Below are 7133 nucleotides of genomic sequence, written 5' to 3' on the forward strand. Positions count from 1 at the left end.
ATCTTTCAGCAGAAACTCTGCAAACCAGAAGAAAGAGGCAGGACATATTTAAAGTGATGAAAGGGGAAAACCTACAACCAAGATTACTCTACCCAGCAAGGATCTCATTCAGATTCAATGGAGAAATGAAAACTTTTACAGACAAGCAAAAGCTAAGAGAATTCAGCACCACCAAACCAGCCTTAGAACAAATGCTAAAGGCACTTCTCTAGGCAGGAAACACAAGAGAAGGAAAAGACCTGGAATAACAAACCCAAAACAATTAAGAAAATTGTAATAGGGAAATACATATTGATAACTACCTTAAATGTAAATGGATTAAATGCTCCCACCAAAGGACATAGGCTGGCTGAATGGATACAAAAACACGACCCGTATATATGCTGTCTATAAGAGAGCCACTTCAGACCTAGAGACACATAGAGACTGAAAGTGAGGGGATGGAAAAAGATACCCCATGCAAATGAAATCAAAAGAAAGCTGGAGTAGCAATCCTCATATCAGAACAAATATATTTTTAAAGAAAGGCTATTACAAGAGACAAAGAAGGACATTACATAATGATCAAGGGATCAATCCAAGAAGAAGATATAACAATTACAAATATTTATGCACCCAACATACACTCAGTACATAAGGCAAATGCTAACAGCCATAAAAGGGGAAATTGACAGCAACACAATCATAGTAGGAGACTTTAACACCCCACTTTCACCAATGGACAGATCATCCAAAATGAAAATAAATAAGAAAACACAAGCTATAAATGACACATTAAACAAGACGAACTTATTATAATTACAGGATACTCCATCCAAAAACAACAGAATACACTTTCTCCTCAAATGTTCATGGAACATTCTCCAGGATAGGTCATATCTTGGGTCACAAATCAAGCCTTGGTAAATTTAAGAAAACTGAAATTATATATATAAAGTATCTTTTCCTACTATAATGCTATGAGACTAGATATTACAGGAAAAAAACTGCAAAAAATACAAACGCATGGAGGCTAAACAATACACTACTAAATTACCAAGAGGTCACTGAAGAAATCAAAGAGGAAATCAAAAAATACCTGGAAACAAATTACAATGAAAACACGATGACCCAAAACCTATGGGATGCAGCAAAAGCAGTTCTAAGAGGGAAGTTTATAGCAATACAACCAGCCTCAAGAGACAAGAAAAACTCAAATGAACAACTTAACCTTACACCAAAAGCAATTAGAGAAAGAAGAACAAAAAAACCCCAAAGTTAGCAGAAGAAAAGAAATCATAAAGAGCAGATCTGAAATAAACGAAAAAGAAATGAAGGAAATGATAGCAAAGATCAATAAAACTAAAAGCTGCTTCTTTGAGAAGATAAACAAAATTGATACACCATTAGCCAGGCTCAGCACAAAAGAAAGGGAGAAGACTCAAATCAATAGAATTAGAAATGAAAAAGGAGAAGTAACAACTGACACTGCAGAAATACAAAGGATCATGAGAGATTACTACAAACAACTATATGCCCATAAAATGGAAAACTTGGTAGAAATGAAAAAAATCTTAGAAAAGCATGACCTTCTGAGACTGAACCAGGAAGAAATAGAAAATATAAACTGACCAATCACAAGCACTGGAACTGAAACTGTGATTAAAAATCTTCCAAAAAATAAAAGACCAGGACCAGATGGCTTCACAGGTAAATTCTATCAAACATTTAGAGAAGAACTAACACGTATCCTTCTGAAACTCTTCCAAAATATAGCAGAGTGAGGAACACTCTCAATAAATCAATCTACAGATTCAATGCAATTCCTATCAAACCACCAGTGGCATTTTTCATAGAACTAGAACAAATAATTTCACAATTTGTATGGAAACACAAAAGACCTGGAATAGCCAAAGCAATGTTGAGAAAGAAAAGAGGAGCAGGAAGAATCAGGCTCCTGACTTCAGCATATACTACAAAGCTACAGTAATCAAGACAGTATGGTACTGGCACAAAACAACTGACAAAGGATTAGTCTCCAAAATTTACAAGTTTCTCATGCAGTTCAATACCAAGAAAACAAACAACCCAATCCAAAAATAGGCAGAAGACCTAAACAGACATTTCTCCAAAGAGGATATACAGATTGCCAACAGACACATGAAAGAATGCTCAACATCAGTAATCATTAGAGAAATGTAAATCAAAACTACAATGAGGTATCACCTCACACTCAGAATGGCCATCATCAAAAAATCTACAAACAATAAATGCTGGAGAGGGTGTGGAGAAAAGGGAACCCTCTTGCACTGTTGGTGGACTGTATATTGATATAGCCACTATGGAGAACAGTATTGAGGTTCCTTAAAGAACTAAAAAGAGAACTACCATATGATGCAGCAATCCCACTACTGAGCATATACCCTGAGAAAACCATAATTCAAAAAGAGTCATGTACCACAATGTTCATTGCAGCTCTATTTGCAATAGCCAGGACATGGAAGCAACCTAAGTGTCCATCGACAGATGAATGGATAAAGAAGGTGTGGCACATATATACAATGGAATATTACTCAGCCATAAAAAGAAATGAAATGGAGTTATTTGTAGTGAGGTGATGGACCTAGAGACTGTCATGCAGAGTGAAGTAAGTCAGAAAGAAAAACAAATACCGTATGCTAATACCTATATGTGGAATCTAAAAAAAAAAAAAAAAAAAGATTCTGAAGAACCTAGGGGCAGGGGCAGGACAGTAGTAAAGATGTAGAAGTAGAGAACGGACTTGAGGACTCAGGGAGGGGGAAGGGTAAGCTGGGACGAAGTGAGAGAGTGGCATGGCCCTATATACACTACCAAATATAAAATAGATAGCTAGTGGGAATCAGCCGCATAGCACAGGGAGTTCAGCTTGTTGTTTTGTGTCCACCTAGAGGGGTGGAATAGGGAGCATGGGTGGGAGATGCAAGTGGGAGGGGATATGGGGATATATGTATAGCTGATTCACTTTGTTATAAAGCAGAAACTAACACACCATTGTAAAGAAATTATACTACAATAAAGATGTTAAAAAAAAAGAATTGTGTTATATCTAAAATGAAGATAAAAATATACATTTGGTTTTAAATATTTAAAGAATGTGGTTGATTATTACCCATTTGACTGCTAGAAGATAAAGAAAAGTCAAAGTCCAAACCCATGTTTCAAAGATGCCATTAAATATTTTGTTTTCTACAGTATTTCATGAAGATAGAAACATTTTTGGAACGCACTTTCTTTCCCCCAAAACTTTTACCATCCTTGGTGTAAATATCCCAAACAGATGTCTCTTTTTCTGTAGGACCAGTTAATCTTAAGAAATAAGGATGTGTATTTGAAGAAAATTATAATTTAATAAATTGATATTAAACGTATACCATAATACATATCTTCACTAGAAATTACTAAAACATGTATGAATGTGCCAAAATTTTATAAACACAATTCCTCAGTGGGAGCCATGTAGATAGTGTGCATTTATATAGATATATATTTAATGGCTACCATGTTTCAGGCTAGGTTTAATGGATACAGCAGTAAACAAAACAAATGTAATGTGACAGTTAAAATAAGCTTTTGATACTAATAGTAGAGAAAAGAAATAATAGTAGCTTAAACAGAGCAATCTTCTTTTCAAAATAAATCTGTGAAATATATATTTTTTACCCTCATTTTACAGATGAGAAACTCAACCTCAGACAAATGCATTTGCTCTACATACTAGTAACACCACTCCAAAAGTTTTGGGTGTTGACCTTTCTCACAAAACAAGAGGTCAGGAAGCCTACAGTTAAGGGGTTCATGCCCTTGCCTGAGGCAGTCCTCAAGGACTTCATCTCCTTTTATCTCTCTTTGCCACTATTCTCAGCATTCAGTTTTGTCTTCATAGTTGTGAAACTTTGTTCCTTCCTTAGCCATAAGACCAACAGTAGAGGCAAGAAGGGGAAAATGAGAACAGGTAGAAGCAAAGCCTCTATCAATTACTTAAACATTTTCCAGAAATCATCCAGCTGACTTCCACCATTGAGCTCATTGATTATAAATGCATTACAAACTCACTCCTGCCTGCAAGGAAGGCTGGGAAGTGGAGATTTTAGCTGAGTACATTAATGCTTTAATTAAAATCAGCATTCTGTTAGCAAAAAGTGGGGAATGAGGTTTGGTAGGCAATAGCACTGTATGCTTTGGGAAATTAAGGAGTATGTCTCTGGCAAAAAAACTGTGGAACTTTAATAGCTGTCAACAAACAGCAAAAAATAGAGTCAAACTCAATATTACAATGAGTGATACAGTTTTTCCAAACTCTCATCAGCATTTGGTGTTATTACTTTTTTTTTTTTTTTTTTTTTGCGGTACACGGGCCTCTCACTGTTGTGGCCTCTCCCGTTGCGGAGCACAGGCTCCGGACGTGCAGGCTCAGCGGCCATGGCTCACGGGCCCAGCCGCTCCACGGCAATGTGGGATCTTCCCGAACCGGGACACGAACCTGCGTCCCCTGCATCTGCAGGCGGACTCTCAAACACTGCGCCACCAGGGAAGCCCCTGGTGTTATTACTTTTTAATTTTTTAACATTTTAACCATTCTGATGGGTTTGTACTGAGATATCACTGTGGTTTAATAATGGCACATGATGTTGAACATCTTTGTACGTGCTTACTTGCCATCTGTAATTCTTCTTTGTTAAAATATCTGTTCTTGCTTCTTCATTTTCTGATTAGATTTTTTGGGTATGTGTTTTTTAATTTATTTAAAGTCTGCAAGAAAACACAGGGATATACTTGCAGAGCCAAATATAAACAATGAGGATTAGAAACGCATTCATTATCTCCCAATTTTAAATATATAATATTTGTTTTAGTGATATGCTCAATAATTTATGGAGCCTTGAGAATAGTCTTCAGTGCAGAAAGCCTCCATACTTTCAATCTAACAAGTTCAAACTACCTTATAAAACTACTGAGCAATTTTGGTATTCTTTTGGTCAGTAGTCCTCTTATTAGAGCTTCTGGTTTGGCTGGATTTTTCATTGAGTAATTTTATTTATTTGTTTGTTTATTTTTATTTATTTATGCAGCTGTCTTGGGTGCTACGTTCCTTGGTAGTTTCTACATTTGTAAATGGTTGCTTGTTCTCTTTTCTACTTTATTGTCATCTTGCTTGGATACAATGCCCTCGAATCATACTTTCTTTCCATTAGCACTTTACAGACATTGACCTATTAACTTCAGATAGTTAATGTGGCTCTGGGGAAGTTTCAGGTTACCCTAATTTTTTTTTCTCCCTTGCATTTGTCAGCCTGGATATCTGAAGATTTTATACCTTTGAAGTTGATTCACATGAATAGGGTATATCTCAAAGAAGATCATTCTGATGCAATATTTTCCAGCAATATTTAAGGCATTTTGTTATCTGCTATTTTTGCTCTCTTGAATTCAGGGAAGATTATCTGCTATTTTAACTTGGGTTTTATTTTTAGTTTTAATTTGTTGGAGTCTCCTCTTCAGAGATTTCGAGAAACCTTTAGTGAATCTCCTCTTCTGTACTACATATTAATCATCTTATTATTTAAAAAAATCTTTTACCACCGTGTTATGCTATTTGCCTCAAAACTCTCTTCATTGTAAGTAATTTGATTTTGAGTTATGTCTATTTATTTACTGTTTTTCATTCTCAGTCTTTTAATTTTTTATTTCTCTATTTTTACACAGAGTTGAAAACCATCCATGGGCATCCATTCTTTGTCCCATATTCTTTCATTTAATTTTGAATTCTTTTAATTGAAAACATTTTCATAAAATCTTTTAGAGCACTTAAAATTCTTGGAGATGTTTCTTATTTGAGTTGTATTTACTTCCATAATATATTCATAACAAATTAAAAATTCCACTATTTTGCCTACTCTGTTACTTTTTCTCCTGTTTAGTATATTTGCATAGATGCCACGTCACTTTTCCCCCGTATTGTTCATGCTTAAAACGAACAGCCTCTCCCAAGATTTTCTTTTTATTGACATACTGCATGTACATTTCCACTGGCTTCCTATTTTCTCTTTCTAAATTGTTATTTTCTCTTAAAGATTAACGTTTGAGTAAGGGTACCTATGCCCTGAGAGCATGAATATGGTGAGGAAGAAGACTTGGCTCAGTCAACTTTGATGGTCTCTGTCCTTTCCTTCTCCTACACAGCATTTTTTGTGCCTAAGTTCATCTCATTCTCTCTGCATGTCTCCTTCTTCAATATGGAACATCCTTGGCTTTAAGACTTCCTAACAATCTCTGAAGTAACTTACAATACCAGCTTCACCCATAGCAGCCTATTCGTATGCCCCTCCCCTTCTTTTCACACTTCTCTTGTCTCTTTCCACCATCAACTTCCACATACCAAAGTAGAAGAGGAAAAATATTAATGAAAGGTTATTTCTACCCTTATGTTAAAACTTCAGAAAGGGTTAATACACAAATATAAATGACCTGCTGCATGCACACCAGGGCTAATCAGTGTTTATTTTGAAGTACAGACACAAGAGCAGTGGCTGGTAAACAGTTTCCTACTGCACCTTGCACTCTGGAATTTAGCATTCACTTTGTTTTATTTTGGGGGCAGAAAGGAGAGGGAAGAGAGAAGGTCCAGATGCTTCCAGTTGTCTAACTCTTAATAGCCTTCACTGAAGGATCAAGGAACCAATATAGGGATCCCATCAGTTACCAGTTATATCTCTTTGGCTTATATATTTTGGGAGTGGGAAAACACACACACACACACACACACATTGAATGCGCCAATGGTCCCTCTGGACCAAACATGAGGCAGACTGAGGTCAAGACTTCATATATCTCCAGACTTCTATAAGTCCTTACTCTGACTGGTGGACATGGTGGTATTTTATTTCTCCAAGGATTATTAGCATCAGTTCCAAGCCAGTATTTAATACAGTCCAAAGATCTGGATATTTACCTTACCCTGGTAAGAGTCACATGTCATTTTGGGGAAGACTGGGGAAGAGTTAAGATTACACCTGTATCTATCAATACATTGAAGATCCCTTCCTTATACACACTACTGTATATACAATAGGTAATTAATAAGGACCTACTGTATAGCACAGGGAAATATACTG

The sequence above is a fragment of the Neophocaena asiaeorientalis genome, unplaced genomic scaffold (genome assembly GCF_003031525.2).
Source record: "Neophocaena asiaeorientalis asiaeorientalis breed wild unplaced genomic scaffold, Neophocaena_asiaeorientalis_V1.1 scaffold359, whole genome shotgun sequence".
NCBI lineage: Eukaryota > Metazoa > Chordata > Mammalia > Artiodactyla > Phocoenidae > Neophocaena > Neophocaena asiaeorientalis.